The sequence below is a fragment of the Coturnix japonica genome, chromosome 8 (genome assembly GCF_001577835.2).
Source record: "Coturnix japonica isolate 7356 chromosome 8, Coturnix japonica 2.1, whole genome shotgun sequence".
Classification (NCBI taxonomy): Eukaryota; Metazoa; Chordata; class Aves; order Galliformes; family Phasianidae; genus Coturnix; species Coturnix japonica.
The window spans coordinates 21,851,132-21,869,851 of NC_029523.1; the positions used below are offsets into that span (position 1 = coordinate 21,851,132).

The 18,720-nt window shown below is 40.5% G+C and overlaps 1 long non-coding RNA gene across 1 annotated transcript; it reads left to right on the plus strand.

Annotated features, from left to right (window-relative positions):
- Positions 1 to 599: 599 nt before the first annotated feature.
- LOC107317663 lies at positions 600 to 18,670 on the plus strand. The gene is made up of 5 exons (XR_001556959.2): positions 600 to 1,251; positions 1,637 to 1,700; positions 5,844 to 5,990; positions 6,934 to 7,031; positions 17,764 to 18,670. It is a non-coding gene; the product is annotated as an uncharacterized LOC107317663 (long non-coding RNA).
- The last annotated feature ends 50 nt before the right edge of the window (positions 18,671 to 18,720 follow it).

Sequence of the window (18,720 nt, forward strand, 5' to 3'; positions counted from 1 at the left end):
ACAAAATTCACAGTGGAGACAGTACTGCAGGTGAAGTGTTTTTCTTTGTGTTTTTTTTCTTTTGAGAAGATAGAAGTGCCTTATTTTACTGATGCAGGAACTTTAATGTTGCATGAGGTCAGATCTCATTGTTTCATACTGAAATATACTAAAGTATTTCCAGTAAGATAAATAAATTTGTTTTATGAGGCATGCAACAAATTCAATCTCTACACAGCTACTGCAAGAGACAGCCTGTGAGTGACATGCAAGTGTTTTCTCTCAAGTTCTGATGGGTTCTGGAGTCTGAAGTCTTGGATCTGACTCTTCTCTTTGCTGCTGATGGGTGGCAGTTGTGAAGATCCTTCCAATATATTGCAGCTGTAGAACTTGATCCACTTGAGGAAAATAACATTCCTTGCAGGTTATCTACTGGTACTGTTTGATATTTATCAGCTTGACGACAGTAATAGAAATGAGGAACTGAACGGTTCTTAGTAGTAGAAGCGTTTCAGTAATTTTCTAATTTGTTCAGAAGATTACAGTATCTTATAAACAACAAAAGTGGTTGCACTGAGCAGTCACTTCATAGTGTTAGTCATGGGATATGTGGAATAATGATTTTCTCATCAAGTAATTGTTAAATATGAGCCAGCTCAAACAAAAAAAAAAAAGTCATAGAACATTACATTTTGTGTATCTGCATACATATCTTTTCTGGAATATCATGAGGAAGCTTTAAATACTCCAGGACAGAATAATGAAAGTGCAGAACTCTGTTTCAGTGATACAGTGGGACTAAATTAAACCTTGAAGTTGCGCTTGAGGTATCAAGCACTTGTGGAAAGAATTCCCCAGAAAATTGTTGAGCTGCATCTGAATGATGTTCTGTATCTACCACGAATCCCACACACGAAAAGGGAAATAAAAGAGCAAAAAGTATGTATGTTATAAAAAGAACAGTGTTCAAAAGGGCTGCTTCTAAAGCAAGTGCAAGATAACAGAAAGCCTGTTGAAGGCGTTACTCATTAGTTTGACTGGTTGTTTACACCAGTGATGTAATTTGTAGAACTGTGTTGATACTTTCTGTCAAGAAACTGGGTAATAGAAATATAGGTTCAGCTTCATCATTATGGTCCAGGCTGCTGGGACAAAGTTGTGAAGTGCAATCCTTGTGGTACACCAACAGTTTTCCTGAAATATTTGAAAAGCACATAAAGGAAAAGAAAGACCAGATGGGAGACAAAATGGTTCTGCGCTCAGGGATCACAGGTCAGTACAGATTTCTTTGTTATCCATATGCACCTGCCAAAGCTCATGCTATCATTGTAGGTTAAGCCTGCATTAGAGTTGTTCTTGTGACTTTCTTCTAACAATAGATCATGACAGTGTGACAAATGTTTGCACCCAAACAGTCACCCACTTCTGTACTTTTTCTGGTTTCTAACTCAGCAACAGAAACATGAGAGAATTTAGGTGGAGTTATTTCCAGTCTTGCATTTTTTATTTATTTTCTCCTTTGTTTCTGCTTCAAGAGGGGACAGCAGTTGTGCAAATTTCTAATCCCACAATAGAAGGTGATTCAGGAAAAGTGCTTAGTGTTTTGTCCTCTGATTCATCTCCCCTAACACTTCTCTACTTTGTCCTTCCCTTTCAGGAACACCACGTTCAGTTCAGTGTCTAAAACTGCGAGGCTTGAATGGAAAACATACTAATTCTAGGTAAGTTTCAGAATCTGAGTTTATTTGAGGTAAGCCTTGAAACCAATTTGATATCTGAGTATTTTAATAAATATGTGGGTAACACGTTGTATGGGAACTGTTGAGTCACATTTAATTTAATTTAAATGTAATCACACTGCTCTGTAGAACATACTTAATATGTTTCTAATTACCAAGAGTGTTGTTGGTTCTTACACTAACTTCATTTTCAAAACACAAGAATTTTAGATATAGTAATCTTGAGCGTCCAAAGTAGCTATTAGCTTTTAGTGTTAGCAGTTTAATAAAATATTCCTTGTTTGTATTGAAATGATCACTTCTTACCTCACTGCTACTGCTCTGACTGCTGTTCCCAGGAGCTCTGCACATCATATTCTAAAGCACAGAAGTGCTATCAGACAGCACTCTAAGCATTTCTTATTCTTCTGCTGTTTACATTGATTCTGTGCCCATATCTTCAAAATTCTTTACTCTGTAGGAAGACACTAAGCTTCATGACTAATGGCAGTGGGTATGACAGCTGTGGATGGGAAGCAGAGAAGAAAAGTGTACACATGTATGCAGCTGGTATGCAGCCTGGAACTTGGCTGGGCAAAGGCTTAGGGATGGTGCTGTGAGGGATTCAGATACATGCGGACTTTTGTGATGCCACCATTGTAAAGAAAGTAATCTGGCTTTACAATGCTTCTTGCTGTTCTGAGTTGTGCAGGGGAAGCAGCAGCTCTTGAGCTGTCAGAGCCCCGCAGCAGCAGGTTCTATTTCATACCTGTTGACTCTGTTTTACTGCATATCCACATCCCTGGCAGATGCCGTTTGTAGAGCTGGAACTCCAGAGAACGATCAGTGAGTAAGTCACTGGAGCGATAGATGAGGTGAGATGGTGCAGCAAGACAGAACTGCTCTTCCCTGGGCAGCAGCAGCACTCTCCTGCCAGCTGAGGCTTTTCTGCTACATGTGACAAGCAGAAAATTGGATCCTCCCTGAATTCATTGAGACTTTTTTCCTTCAAATGTACTGGGGCTGAACAAAATACCTGGGGGCTGCCCTGCAAGGATTGCATGCAGCAGCCAAATTAATTACCTTTGTTCCTCACAGTGCTTTTCAGAGGCAAAATATACTGACAAATAGTTGGTTACTGGTATTTTCAGCTGCATCTGGAAACTGTGGAGTAGCTTAACTGGATGCTAGAGTATCTGAGCAAAATTATGCTCAGCAGTCACTGTTCTGAGACCAACTGCACTGGGCTTCAGCTTCCATTGTGAGTTCCTGTAAAATATGTCTAACATTTTTCAAATCTATGTTTAAACTTAAAGGGGATGTGAATACTCCTGGAAGCCACATTTTTTTTCTGTGCTCCCTTCCTCCTCATTTTTGTCAGTAAGAGAGAGGAGTTCTGGATGAGCTGGAGTGGCAATGTTTAGTAGTCAAGTGCAGTCTGCTCCCAAGTGCTTTGCTCCTGCACCCAGTTGTGGTTGCTAAGTGACAACAGCCTAATTGACTCATAACTTTGACTATGCCAAACGTTTAAAAGCAAGAGAGAAGTGCTAAGGACAATGAAGCTCTCCTGCTGTCTATATAGTAAATCAGATTTGGTACTAATATGTTTTCTAGAGCAGATAAAGTTACTTATTTGCTGTTTTTTTTCCAGTAAATTAGATATTACCCAGAGCTTTATAGAGAATTACACTAACTGTTACGGTAATCATAATAGGAAGCAATTACTTTAAAAAAATAATTATTTCAGCATTCCAAACTTGTTTGTGACATCACCTGGCCTTAATTCCAGCTCTATAACAAACGTTTTACTGAAAATAAGAGAAGAACAGATGTTATGGTCTTTGGTGGGGAGGGCTTGTGTATCAGCAAGCTGGAGTCTTCCCCCTTCATAAGCAGTTACTAAAAATGTCATGATATTTCTAAACAGTCTGATCACATTGACATGGCTGTCTTAGGACTCCTTTTATTTGTGATTGTAGCTTAGTGTAGATAAAAGTAAGAAATACCAGGATCTATTGGAAGGCTTGAATCCATGTGAAAACAGGACCAGACTGTTTTCACTGGAGCAACACCAGCTATTGCTCTTACTTTCCTGTCTCAGAACTTTGAAGAAGACACCTATATGAATGCAGATTTAGGATTAACATTTACAGGACTAAACTTCTATTTTAACATGTAGTTGTTATTATACAGAGTGATGAAATTCTGTGGCAAAAGCGTACCAAAATAGAATGCCTCACAAAGACATTAAATGACATTTTAAAATCAAATAATTTAAGTTAATACTGTGAATAACAGCTTTCCTGTTTTCTTTTTGCAGCAAGTCCTTTATTTTATCCAATACTGCTTGATAAACTGTTTTTGTAATCCACTATGTCTGACCTAGATTGAAAATTCCCTTTCATAAACAACCACAGCAATGTTTGGCTATTCATAGCAATGTTCCTCAGCTGCTAATGTACATCAGGGCTGACAGAATGATAAATCCCCAAACTACTAATTACTAAGATGTTGTACTTTTCACATTAGCAAACTGGAAAACACCTTACTTGGAGTTAGGAAAGATGGATATCTTCCACTCTGTGCTCTACAGCAATGCATAATATGAGGGGTAATAGTAGCAAGGATGCTTTCATATGAAGGTGTAGAGAGAATCTATGTTTCACATCGAGCTCCAAGGTTCAGCAGTGTTCTTAGGGGGTTCCAGAGAAGTACAGTCCGTAGCTGGAGGCTGATGTCAGCACAGCAGTTCAACAGTAAACAACAAGAAGATTCCCCTTTCTTCTCTAAAGATTTCAGTGCGTATTTGGTGGCCCAGGTTTTGTTTGTCATGACACAGTGCAAACATGAAGCCCATCAAAATGGGTTTCGTTCCACTAGGAAGTGTACTTTCTCTGCAGAAAGAGCTCTACAATGCTAAATAATGCAGATGTTTTTCACTATTAGTTATTTCTACTACAGTGGTTTATTGTCCTGGGCATGATAACCAGAATAAGGGTTTTCTCAGTGGGTTTGCTGGCTGAGGATTTTTGCAGAGTCCTGAACAACACTACATGGAAACAGAGTTTTAAGGCCAGCTTTGCTGTTAATCTCTTTTTCATTCCACATGCAAACAATTTGCAGGAATAACTGACGTTAACCTGATATCTAGTGGTGTGCCTACATGTTTTTGTAAGCAGACTGACCTCACTCCTTGCTAGTTAGGATAGTGCCTCTCCAAACAATGGGTTAGCAAAGCCCTGCCTCTGCACTGATTTGTTCATTTGTTCAGCTTCAGAATTGTGCTATTGTTGCTGCTATGGCTTGTAGCCAGCCTGAAACACTGGGAGAAAGCTGAAGGAAAAGAACTGGAGAAGAGAAAAAAGATGGGCCAGTTTTAACAAAACTGAATGAAGAGTTATAAGGCACATCTTAGCCTATTTCTCCTTCAAACCCTGAAAATTAGGCATCTCCAGGTAGCTGAATGAAATTAAAGAGCTTGCTTGATGTGAATTGATGCAATTGGAGTGAGGATTCGTTTTGCTAGATGCTTTCTCTAAATGAAATACTATCTGCTTGTGCATACCAAAGATCAGAGGGAAGTGTATTGCAGCTCCCTCAGGATAATTCCAGAATATGACCCTAAGGCTTTAGCATTTGGGACGGTACAATATCGCATGTCTGGGCACCACGTGCTTTTTAAATGCTAAAAAAGTATGTGAACTGCCATTCTACGCACATCATCTTACAATACCCTTTTTTTCCTTTTCTTTCAAATAGCGGTTCAATTTTCTGGTTTTATGTGGCTCAAAAGGGTGCAATACTGACACAAAGCAGCTTTTCCAACAGAGACATCTAACCAAAAAATGGCAATCAACCACTGAAGTATTCCCCAGTGGTGAGATGACAGCGGAAGACTGCTGAGGGATATTAGTGCTGTGCTCAATTAGTTCTGACTTTCAAGTTAAAAAACAACTGGAATTAGTGAGAGGAAAAAAAAATTGCTTAATTCCAGTCAAATTTCAAAAGATATTGAATTGTTAGTGTGAGGTAAGTCCTGTGTGAAGAACAGCTGGGGATGTGAATTAATTAGTGCAGATATGTAGATCACAGAAACCAATCTGTTCAACAAAAGTGTAGCAGTGTTTTTTTTCTCCCTCTTTCCAGACAACTAACAATTCAGATTGTCTCTGTGAGAGAAAGCTGAGAAAGTCCCATTTTGAAGTGCCAAAGTATCACAAGAGAAGGCTGGCCCAAGCCTGGATGCCACCATTGCCTTGTGCATGTCACTGCCAACTGCTTCTGAACCTCAGTGTATGTATATATATGTGCTTTGGGAATATGGGAATTTTCAAGGTGCTTGCTACACGTATATAAAGATGCCAAAAAAGTGATTTTGCCTTTATTTTATGCAGTGTGTAATTTGCTTCCACTGTTCTCCTCCCTGGTACTAAAGCATATTTGATTGTTTTTAATTGAATGTGTTTAATCTTCATGGCTCCGTCCTGAAAGCGAGAAACTTGCTCAGGTTTTGTAAAACCATGCAGATCTTTTAAAAGCAAAACAAAATAGAGCTGCAAAGACTAAATTTGTCTCACCTTATTTCAGCTACATTAAAATTTGTTACCTGGTTTCAGCTATACAACCACAATTTACCCCCAGGCAAGGGAAAAATACGGTAACCAGCACACAGCAATTCATCCAGGCCCAGGAGAGATTCTACCCTTTAGCAACATGTGTTCCTGTCATTTGCTATTGGAAGAGACCCAGATGGATGTCTTGGAGCAGGGACCTGCCTTTCATGCGTTTATATGTTGGCTGGATGAATTTCAGATCACAAGGCTGAGATGTACTTAACCATTAGCAACTGGCAAATATTGAATAGCAAGGACATGCCTTAAGATTTTGCCCATTTCTCATAGTTCTCACAAATATTTATGGAAGATACCTAATTCCAATTATTTTGCACTTTGATAAATATACTGTATCATTCCTATATCACTGAAATAGGAAAAAAATAAAACAAATAGTATGGGATGCTTGGGTGAAGATGGGACAGCAGAGTGCCTGCACTGGGCAGCAGTGGTGGCAGGGGAAGGTGCATGGCTGTGTGCATGGGTCCAGCAGACAATGGTTCTGTGCTGTTGTGCTGCTACTTGCATTTGCTCCTCCATCACCAGCGATACCATCTGCTGGGTTGTCTTTTCTGGAATTTGTATTTTTTCTGAATTTATTTTTTCTGTTTTTTCTCTTTTAGCAAGGGGCGTTTTCCAGCTCTGGACTGGCTCTACTCCTCCATGGCTGTTCCTTCCCATAGAGATTACTTCTTAAGAAGGAAGCAAACTGAAGCAGCAGGTAGGTTTTGCGCTATAAAATCTGACAGCTTTCTCAGTGATTCTTTGCAAATCTCATTTCCTGTATGTTTTATTATATGTTTAGTTTGCAAGGCACATGGGAGCATTTGATGTGTTTAATTTAGACATTTCTCAGGGCTTTGCTCCGGGAAGATCTTGCTTAGATGTGTGCAAATATATACATTTGTAATTCTGCAAAATGCAGTGGATTATTTTATTACACACAGATGACACTCACAGCACTCATTAGTGGTTCTCAATTGGTCTTTACCTTTTTCCACTTCCCTTACATTGAAGACAATTAATTTCAGTATTTAACTTGTCTACTTGGGATGTACATAATGTACTAATGAAGAGGAAGAGAACAATAATGATGTTTAGCACTTGAAAAGCACTTATTCCAGTTTGCTGCATAAATGTTAACTGATGAATCCTCACAGCAGCCCCAAGGAATAGATTAATACTATTATCTTTCTCTTTAGAAAAATATAAACAATGAGGTGACAGTATGAAAAGGACACAGAAGTGCACAGAAGTACTCTTCTAACCTTTTTGCAGTGTATGAATGAGGCTTGTAGATGTTGTTTAAAATTTGGCTTACAGTTTGCATTTCAGTTTAAAGTAGAATACAATATCTTGCTTTCCCCTTACTTTACTGTGAACTTGACAAACCAGAAGTAGGAACATTCTTGGAATGTAACCAGAAGGTGAGCAAGTTAAACTAGTATGTAGGATTCTTCTTCTAGCAGTGGTATGTCAAGTATGCCAGGAGCACATCCCCACACTTACAGCCCATGGAGCTGTGTTTTAAATCTGAACTGACCTGAGTCACAGTGCAGCTTCTTCAGCATTCACCGTGGGTTTATTCTCACTGGAGCTACCCTTCCAGTGCAGTGTTTTGGGGTCTATTCTGACAGGAGTCATTACATCAAATGACAGAAGAGGTGTTTCAGAGCTGCAGGCTTCCTCCTGCTCGTGGCTCCCTGCAGGTATGCCCTAAGGCAGATGGCTTCTTGTTCCATGTATGCCTACACCATGAGCACTTCATGTTGCTGTCCTGGGGAAGCAACGTGTTGGGAGGGGCTGTTATTCTATGAGGTTAGTGCTAAGATATGAATACATACCTTCAGCTTGCTATCCAGGTTTGCCCTCAAGGTAGATTTCCTTATCTCATGTGTTAAAAAGCACCATTACCAGGAGCAAAGCATAAGTTGAAGGCCATTCAGTGTACCTGAGGCTTACTTGAACCCACCAATTCAGTGATGCTTTTTTGGGCACTTTAGCAAGGAAAAAGGAACCTGTTCTTGTACAGCAGGTAAACACTGACTGTTCTACCACTCTCCCTCTGAAAAACTCTCCAGTACTTCTTCAGTGACAGTAAGTTATGTTTAGTTCCAAAGAGCAGAAATGTATCCCTGCTGTAGTTAAGATACCTCATTCTCTGGTACTGTTACTATGGTTGAAGAAAAACTTTATAAATGAATTATGTAGCTCAAATTCCTCAAAAAAAAAAAAAAGCATTTGTTTTTCTAAAACAGAGATGTATTCTTAAAATCCATTGTAATTGAAAAGCTTCCACTGCTCAACTACAGATGTAGATGTTTTCTGATTACAGCTAATCAGACTCCAAGCCTGACGTATTTCCTCTTCAGGGGAGAGTGGGAAGAAATCGTGATAGGATGGGGGTAGAAGCAGCATCAGTGTCAGCTCTTGAAACAGATTGGCCTAGCTTAGCTTCCATTTAGTTTGCAGAGTGTAAATATGAATTGATTTTAAGTAGACCATGTTCAATTGGATATGATGTTTCTATAGAAAAAGCATATACTGAAAAATATGTTTGTATACATATTCAAAGGGTTATCTATTATGAAAGTTCAGGCACTGGTGTAGGTGTGCCTCCACTGTATGAACTGCTGCAGCTGTAGCATAGCTACACTTTGGGCCAAACAGGCAGTGAAAAGGTTGTCATTGGTGGTTTGCCAAGGCGGCACCTAATAGATGATGAAATAAAAGACCCTGATCAGAGTTTTGAGGTTGTAATTGACTCATATTTAAAGTATTCCAGCAGTGCAATGGGTGTAGGTGAGTAGTCAGAAATACAGGTCCTTCCTTGTGGACAGACTGCTCTCAGCAGGCACCAAGAGCAACTCATGCCCCTGCTCTTGGAGGGAAGCTTCTTGGCCTTATGCAACACAGCGGTGCACCCAGAGGAGCTGGCAGCACTTCCTTGCAGTTCTCTGACTGCACAATCAGTGTATATGGGGTGAATTTGGTGCTTCTTGTCAAAGCAAAGGGTAAAAGATTTCATTGGCATGCAGGAATTAAAGAGAGAATATATAAAACAAGGCGTATCTTCAATAGTTAGTTACTGCTGGTCTTAATGGATTTTCCAGGACAGTCTTCAAAAATAACGCAGGCCATAGGGTAACTTGGAGTTGGAAGAGATTCTTTGAGGAGGAAAATAATGAAATTACTCGCAGTAATTTTTCATTTCAGTAAAATAAACCAAAAGCTATCATGAGGCAAAAAGCATGGCAATGATTCATGCTGTTTCTTTTTATTATTTTTAGCTAATTTATTTTTGATAGGACACCTGCACAAAGCAGTGAACTTTACATGTTCATTTGGTTTGAATTGGTGTTAATCAGTTTTCTGGTAATTAGAGGAACCATTGACACCATCAATATAACTAGTATCGATATAATAATTGTTCTTAAACGAATAAATGCAAACATATAATAGTGTAAGAGGGATCAAATTAACCTTCACTGCATCTTCTAGTCACTCCAATTAATTAATGGGGAAAAAGATGACTTCTGGATCTTTCTCTTCCTTGCAATTCCTTCAGGTACTTTTGGGGAAGGTCCCTCCGAGTAGGCTCTGGTACTTGTCTGGGGGTTTCCAGGAGTCAGTAAGGGCAGGTCAATGAGGCAGATTTCGTATGAGCCCATCAGCTTAGAGAGAGAGGCTTAAGGTAGAGACTAAAACATGTTATGAACTATGGGATCCTAACAAATGTGAAGAATGTAGTTGTTTCATCCCTCTGCTTTATATTGCTCCCTCTAATGTATGGATTTCTCTTTCAAGTCAAGGATATAATGTGTCTCTGCAGTCTCTTTTCATTAGGTGTTGTTTGTTGTTCATGTCAATAAATCCTTGTGATGAACTAAATGAGAACTGGGCCTTACCCACACGCTCCAACTGGGGCTGTCAGTTGCCCCCACAACTGAGATGCTCCCTAGGAGCACTGCTATACCCAGGAAGCCTGAGACAAAGAGCTTAGGAGTTGTAAGGTCTGACATTCCTTCCTCGTGTCTGCTGGAGCTACCAAGCTTGGGATTTTAAACTGCAGTCTCTGAGATTTGAGGTAATATGTGAGGAACTCAGCTGGGGCACAAACACATGGGATAACAGCTAACCAAGCAAATAGGGGAGCTAGGTCAGAGCTTTTGCAGGCAGGAGTGGGCTTTGCGTGGGAAGGGGCAGTTTCTGTTTTCCTGCACCCAAATGACAGCAACTGAAGAACCTGCAAAATTATTTAGTTTTGTGAATGTGTTTTCCTTAAAATTTGCCAGTTCTCAGGATTTAACTGTAATGCTTCAGTTCCATCATTATATGATCCATATTGGACTTTGTCTGAAATGGGATTTTTTTTTTTTTAGGATGAAAAATGATAGACTAGATAGATAAGCCATTTGTGCAGAGGACAACATATTTTTCCTCTTCCATCAACATGAAACAAACCCTTAGAGGCACATTTACCACTGGAAAAACAACTCAGGCTGCTTAGTCAGATCAACAGCTTTGGCCTCTTGGCTGTGCTTCCTAGTAGGTGACAGAGCAGGGCTGCCTGTGCCAGCAATGGACTCTGCCAATGGTTCTATTTTCTGGGGGACTGAACCACAACCATTGGAGAGCGTTCATGTTTATTTGAAAGTATTTGAAATAAAATCAAGGTGTGCTGCACATTTAAACTGCCTCTTCTAGAACAGGTATTGGGAGCAGTAGTGTAGGTTTCCACTGTTTGCCTTTCCTCTAATCCCAGGTTTTTGCAGGCTGGCTGGGACTGGAGTTGTAATCTTATCTGCATGAAAACAGCAGCACTTCATGTGGCTGGTAAATCTCTTTTCTTACCAAGAAGTAAATAAAACCAAGCAGCTGATTTGTAGTGTGCTGTTGTAATGCCTGCACCACCACCAAAAATAAAGAGCAGTTACTTTGATACAGCAAAAAATAAATCTAGGACAATCCTCATCAGTAGTGCAAGTGGCTGCTCCTTTATTCTGCCTCTCCTGCGTTGCCATGAACTGCCTTTTTACACTGACCCATTGCTAGTTATCTGCTCTGATGCTGATGAACTGCATCTTGCTTGCACTTCCCATCACACTGAAAAGATTTCTTTTTCAGCTGTTTATAAATAATGCTCTACTGCAGCCAACTCTAAATAAACACTTGAACTGAGTGGGACTTCCCTTAGACTGCCAGGACACCTGAGTCCATGCTGCTGTTGGAATGGGATCATTCTTTCTTGGTTGCGTGTTGTCCTTTTACTGCATTCACCTTGAGCTTTTCTGGGAAGACCAGTGAACACAGGAAAATAATGCTTGCAGAGATCGTGAAGCTGGTAGAAGAGGTTGGACACGGCAGATAGCTGTCAGGTGTGATAAATACAGATAATTCTGGCTTGGAGCAAAGAGAAAGTACTAAACCCCAAGGTCCCTGCTAGCTCAATTTTCTTAGGCTTCTATATAGCACATACTTCATTAATATGCATATTAGTGTCCCAGTGTGATGTGTTTTAATATCACTTCTGCTGCAATAAAATCTTATTTCCCCTAGAGAACATTCATGCAGGATTACCTTGTGTTATCAGCAAGAATGAAAAGGGTATGACTTCTGTGTCTAAAGGCAGTGGTGTTTTCATGATGGCAAATTGGTGAGCAGTGATCAATATGCTGACAAGCAGTGTCTGGTATGTGTGCACTACTGTGCCCTGAACTAGTTAAGAGTCTGATGTGCTTTAGAGTGCTGCCTCTTCAGCAAAGTAGGAAGTATGGAGCCCTGAGTCATGAGTGGATCATAAAAGACTTTAAGGGAAGTAGCATCCTTTGGAAACCTCAGGACAGGTAGTGGCTTGGTGGAAATAAAATGGAGAGTTCAATTTGGTTGGCAGAGAGCTGGGAGCTGTTACAGCCAGGGCGGGTTGCTTAATTCCATTGATCTGCCCATGGACCCCCAGCACTTCCATGAGTCTTAACCAGGTATCCAGCCATCCAGTGTAAAACTCTTCCTTGATGGTTTGTTTACTGCCTCATTTTCTCAGCTTCTGTCTGAGATCTGATGTTTTCTGTTCATCAGATAGATCTGTGTTCTTACTTTCTCTTCTGCTTTCTCTTTAGACTGGTCTCCAGTTTCCATAGATACTGCAAGCTTCACCTTGGCTTTTGAATTAGTGTCCCCTTCTAGTGTTGCGTGACTGTGAAAGGACTAGTTTCCTCCAGGCACTTATCTAAAGAAAAAGATGTATTTGAGTCCCTCACATAACAGTAATTTAAATTAGAACAGATTCAGTCTATGAAGGGTCTATGGAGAGCAGGTTATTGTGCAAAAGTTACTTTGCAAACGCTTTAATGAAATGAAGTTCATGGAGTGCTTGATGACAAGTGAGGGCAGAACATTGAGGTAGAACATCTCCAGTGGAGATAACTGTTTCCATTACTCTTGTGCAAAAGCAACAGTGTCCTTAAAGCAGAAAGCCAAGACTATGGGACACTGATTGTAGCTCCTAGAAGGTAACTGTGTTTGCTGTGACCTGTCCCTCCTGTTTGCATGAGACTGGCTGTGTATGTAATGCTTGATACTGTAGTGCTGGTGGTTGTGCCTGTGGCTAAAATGAAATCTGATTGGAGCAGCTAAGGTAGCATATGTGATCTCATGTGCATGAGGGCAGAGAAACAAGCCCCCAGCCTCACCTCCTGTTAGCACTTTTCTCTCAAGGTAGGGGCCAGCAGGAAAAGACCCCACAGATCTACCTGGCACTGGGGCAAAAGCATCCAAGTAGATACTGTGGTTTTCCATGGAGCTGCTGCCCTCCAGAAACATTTCCAGTTGTGTCCCTGCAGCTCTTCTGGAATGAAGGAAAAGCAGGGAAATGTTTTCATCCTATTAGCTCTGAATGCCCGAATGCCAACTATTAGAGACCAGCGCCGGTAGCCAAGGGAACAGCCCTCCCACAGGAAAAATAACAAAAATACAGCTGAGCAGCACATAGGACAGCACACAAAAGGCTCAGCAGACCATGAGAAGATTTGGGTTCTGTTGTGGAGCTAGGTGTTTTGTTTTGTTTATTTTAATATAGATGGATAGCTCTAATCTTTTCTCCATTCTGAGTGTTTTGACCACCTGCAGCTTAAAGTGCTGAGGCACTCTTCAGCCTTTAATGGGTCTGGGAGAGCTTGAAAGAGCTACTGCAATCCCATCAAATAAATGCACAGCTAGCCCAGGACAAAAAAAAAGCTGGCTTGGTTTCCAGTATCAGACTATTGTTTGTGTACTGGTTCAGCCCTGGCGACAGACAGAAAGTGAAGATGTCTGTGATGAAGAACTGTATTTCTGTCCCAGTCCTCTGCCATGCAGGGATTTAAACTCATTGCAGGCCCTTTTTCTGTTACTCCGTTATAAACTAGTTTTTTTCTGCAGTTTTGGGGCCAAGTTACATTCAGCAAGTCCTTTAAAACAACAACACGGAGCCTAGATGGAAGAAGATGATGTTTGATGTGCTGGAGGAAGTACGGAATCCCTTGTTTTAACCATATTCATCGTCTGAGTAGTACTGCACATAACGATTCCAACAAGAAACTGCATTTGTTTGTCACTTATTAGCTCAAGCCTCTAAGCACAGAAAGTGCTTAATCAATTCCTTTCCTCACAGTCATCTGATCAATTTGTGGTGTCAAGGCAAAAGCAGAGAAGAAATGTTCTATAGCCCAGATTGCACAAGGACCTTTCTGAAAGCAGCAGAGCTGTTGGTATTAAGTATCAGTATCATTCGATTTCAAGGTTATATCTGTTTCTCAGTTTTACAATGTCTCCGATTCAGCCTAATGAATAAGAATTGAATCAAAGACCTTTTTCTTTTATTCTTGAACATGAAAAGATGTCACTAATTTTTTTCTGTCCCCTTATGTCCCCAGGCAATGTTAATGCCTTTCGAGAGCGCTAAGTGAAGCATGAAGGTCACTGCTCTTCTGTAGCATTAGCAGTAGGTTCCTGAGTACCAGGTGTCTTTGCTCGCCTCAAAATGCCAGTTTCCCAGCTTGTGTGTGCAATGCTGTCATTGCAGTCTGACAGAGGGCTTCACCTTTGGTTCCCCAGTGGATAGAGTTTCTGTGATCCTTCTAAAATGTAAAACTCTTTCACAATTGGGCGCCAAGCTCTCTCAACATGTAGGATGACAGTGAGTATTCTGGGCTCAGTACTGTGAGATGCTGAGGCAAAATATTAATTGTAATTGCCCGTTTAAGGGATATTTGCATTATTATGACAGCTAGATCTGCTCTACCTCAGCTTACCTTTAAAGTAAGATACTGCATATTTCCTTTGTCCAATTGCAAAACAAATGAGCAAACAGTGCCATAGAGAAAAGGCCCACCAGTTCCCTGAAGATAACAGCCACAAAAAGCTGCTTGCAGTGTTGGCAGCCTCACAGCCTCTTATCTTCTTTTCAGCTGCTATTAATAACAAACACTTGTGCTGAGGTGGCTATTGCATCTTTACAGAATAACATATATTATCAGAATGACATTTCCCATCTTAGTGTTTGTTGGCTTGTAAAGAATCAACAGATCCTTGCCACGTTAAATATTGTTTGAAGAATAGTCAGTTTGGGCCCTCTGTGATACTGTGTAACATTAATTAAGAAATTAACCATTCACTGCTTGTTCTCCTTTCACGTAAAATAGGGAGAATACAGGTTTTCTTCTCATGAGTTTGCAGCGCTGGTTGTTGTAAAGCTGTTGTTAACCAGTTTCTTGGGCAGGAAGCTCTATAGGAACAAGGAGCGCTTCCAATTACAGGAGAGCTGGCCGTAAATCAGCTCACTTCTTTCCAGTGTTTACCCTGAGACAAAGAAATGCTCAGACCAAGCTATCAAGGTGCCAAAAGAGGGCTGAAAGAAAAAGGAATGTTTCGCCTAAGTTCACAATGGCCTCATCTTTAAGTTAGGAAATTACATTGTGGTTAAAGAACTACCTGTTTTCTTCTGCGGCTTTCCTATCCCAGCCTGGTATGTAATGGCTCTAGGACCTGAGAAGCAGTTCTGTTTCTAGTGATTAAAATGCACTAGAATGCTCTGGGTGACAACTACTGTACAAACATGCAGTTTTCATTTCTTTTCTTTCTTCTGCTTTACCAGATGGCTTTCAGCTGCTAAGAAAAACTCTCCAGGGTATGTTTAAAGCACCGTGTTTCAGTTCTGCACTAACAGGATGAGAATTTACAGAGAACTCCCACTATACTCACAATTATGAGTATGTATGCATTGCTATCATGCTGCTCACAAATCCCCACCTGAAATCACCTCTCCAAAGTGGCCTTAATTTTACAAAGCCACATTGCACGGATTTCTTACTACCTGATCTAGGGGAAGAAAGGATAACAAATAAGACTATATTACCAAACCAATTCCCATATTACAAGCAAGACTGTAAAACAAAGTAAGTTGCATAAAACACTATATTCAGAACCAATATACCACTGGTAATTGTAACTAGTGTTAGAGTAAAGGCAGTAACAACAAACTAAATTTAGTATCTAAAATGAGTATGACTAGTGGTTGTGGTGTTTGCTTCAAGAGTGGATGCACTGGGAATGAAAGCACTGGGAGGCTGCAGATATGGAATAAGAAATTTGACATCACAGATTTGGTGCAGAATCAGATCATTAAAGTCTTGAGAGTCTTGGAGGAGTCTGCTTTGTTTAGATTCTGGGCCATATTGTTAATTCAGTGTCTGGAAAGTCAGAGCTTGATAGAATTTTTGACACTGAGATATTTTCCAGGGACATTGCACCTCCAGGGAGAAGCTACATAGGTAAGTTCCTCTCAGTCTCATGGTAATGAAACGTTGCCAACAGAGTGAATTTCTTTCCATATCAAATACAAGGTTTGAAGACAGCATTCTTTCTTGGTGCGATGATTTACACACAGAGTCTCCCAGACCATCCCAGTGGGTGTGGACATGTCTAAGAATGCTCACACGCTGCAGAAAGAAGTTGTTTTTGGCAGCTGAACACAGGCTGGCAAGCTGCAAAGCTGCTTTTTACAATGCCATGCAGAAACAGAGCCACCAGAACGAGTCCCTTTCTGTTTACATGACATCATGAAGCTTCTTTACCTGACAGCTTATTTTGTCCTGAATGAATACAAAGGACACTTAGGACACAGCAGGATGTGGCAGCAGTGTTTTTTCAGATCTCTGCACAAAAACAGCACTCCGCCAGTAATCTTTTCACAGCTGCAGGAGGCATCCCATTGTGAATGCTTTCGTGATTTAAAGCTATGTATTTGAGATTGTATTTAACTCATTAAAATTGGTCACAATGCCTTTTTCAAGTATATTGCTGCTTAATTAAAGGAAGTTGGCTGTATGCTTAAGTCAATACAAATGAGCAAAAACAGAAACAGAGAGTGGTTTGGAAGCTGTCAGACTGAGTTAAGCTGCTTTACTCCTAAGATGATCCCCCAGTCCTGAAGAGACCAACAGGTGTTCTGTATTTCAGTGTTCACTATTATTGCCGTGGATCTATCACACTTACTTTATGACCTCAGAGGATCTGGAGGAACAGTCTTCTTCCCAAGAGGATGTAAAATTTAGCCTATGTAACGTCAGTTAAAAAGAAAAAGCAGGAGCACTGGCCTTTTGATAATACCCTCGTAATATCAGAGCAAGGTGGTTATAAGCCAAGATTTGCAGTGCAATTTTCACCTCTTAGCCAATTTTGATTATGTCTCATGAATGTCGTTTCTAGGTTGAGAATAGATTGCTGGGAACATCATTAACTACGTATAATTTATAACACACTGAAATACAACAGGCTGATCAGATTTGATGCTTTGCCACTCTGAGTTTTTAGTGTAATAGGGTTTCAGACCTAGTGGTACAAAATTGGATGATGCTTCACAAACTTACCTGTACTAACACACCTGACACCTTTTACACACAAATTTAATGATATTTAAACTCTGTTCACATGCTAAGAAAAAAAAGCACCTCACACAAATCTCTTCAATGTGCACTTTATACGTAGCTTTAATTATCTGCAATGGGTGCCAGTTTTATTCAGGATGTTCCCCAGTCCCTTCCTGTTGTACTGTGAGTGCTGATCACTGGAATAAAGCTTGTACCAGTGTGGCAGATTCGTTTGGATCAAGGATCTGAACAAAGTGCTCAGAGGCAGTGAGTGTTATGAACTCAGAATGCTCAGCATTTCACGCTGCTCTGCAGTGCCTTGAGCTACCTGTAATTGCTTACTCTTGAGCAGAAGGCTTGAAAACTGTTGTACTTGAAAGCAGAACTTGCAAACCATTTTATTAATACAATGCCACACTCAGTGCATGGGTAACCTTTCCTATGTGTTCCTCTGAAACAGCTCTGCTTTCCTGAAATGCCAAAAAGTATTAACTGACTTAACAGAAAAAATAACCTCACTTTTTTCATTACTAATTTTTTTCACAGGCTGCTGAGAGCAGAGCTAAGAGCCTTATACTGAAGGTATGCAACATTTCACATATACTGCCATCTGTCGTTCCAGTTTTATCACTCTGCCTCTGTGGTTTTTATTCTAGCAGCAAGCAGATCTCCTGCAAGGAATGTTTTTGCAAGAGATCTGTCGCAAGTACAGCTGGGAGGACTCATACATGCTCTGTCTGAAATAGTACACACTTCATTTAGCCGTTTAACCTGCTGCATACACCTTCAGTTCTGGCTGTGACCAAATTTGTGTTTGTTTCACTCAATTTATTTTAATGGCAAGCTTGTCTCTTTATTCAAACCACAGCCAGAGCTTTCATGTTCTGAATCGGTTGTACCTTTGCAGCGAGTTGTACAAACGTGTATCACAAGCTTTGCATGCACGTATACAACTAAAATCATAAAGTTGTGTAAAATCTCCTGCCTTATACACTCACCTGCAGTTCCATGTTTAGTCAATTTGTAGCTCTTTGACTTTCCCTACTACAGCCTGCAGCTGCTCTCTTGAACTCTGCCCCTTCAGTTCATCTGCCCAACAAAACTAAGTAAGTTCCTTTTGTTCTTACTTCTCATCTTTCCTGCCCATTTCACTTGCAAGAGCTATAAGGAAACACGTCTCTATGTATGTATTGTCACACAGACACATTACTTCTTTGGGCTTGGCATCACCTGGACATGACTTAAATCCTTCCAAGTCTAAACTAACCAGAGAAACATCCCTATAATCACCAGAGACAGCAAGAGGCGCTATCTGGGATCAACAGGTAGCCTGGAGGAACATTTCACAACTAACAGAGTCAACGTGCAAGCAAAGGACAGCATTTTTATATCCAAAGAAGCAAAATTAGGGCTGGGCGTGTGGATGTGAGTGTGTTGGATCTGGTCCTAGCACAAGGCTCAGTACTGAAGCAGCACACGGGGACAAACTCCCACTAGGCCCAA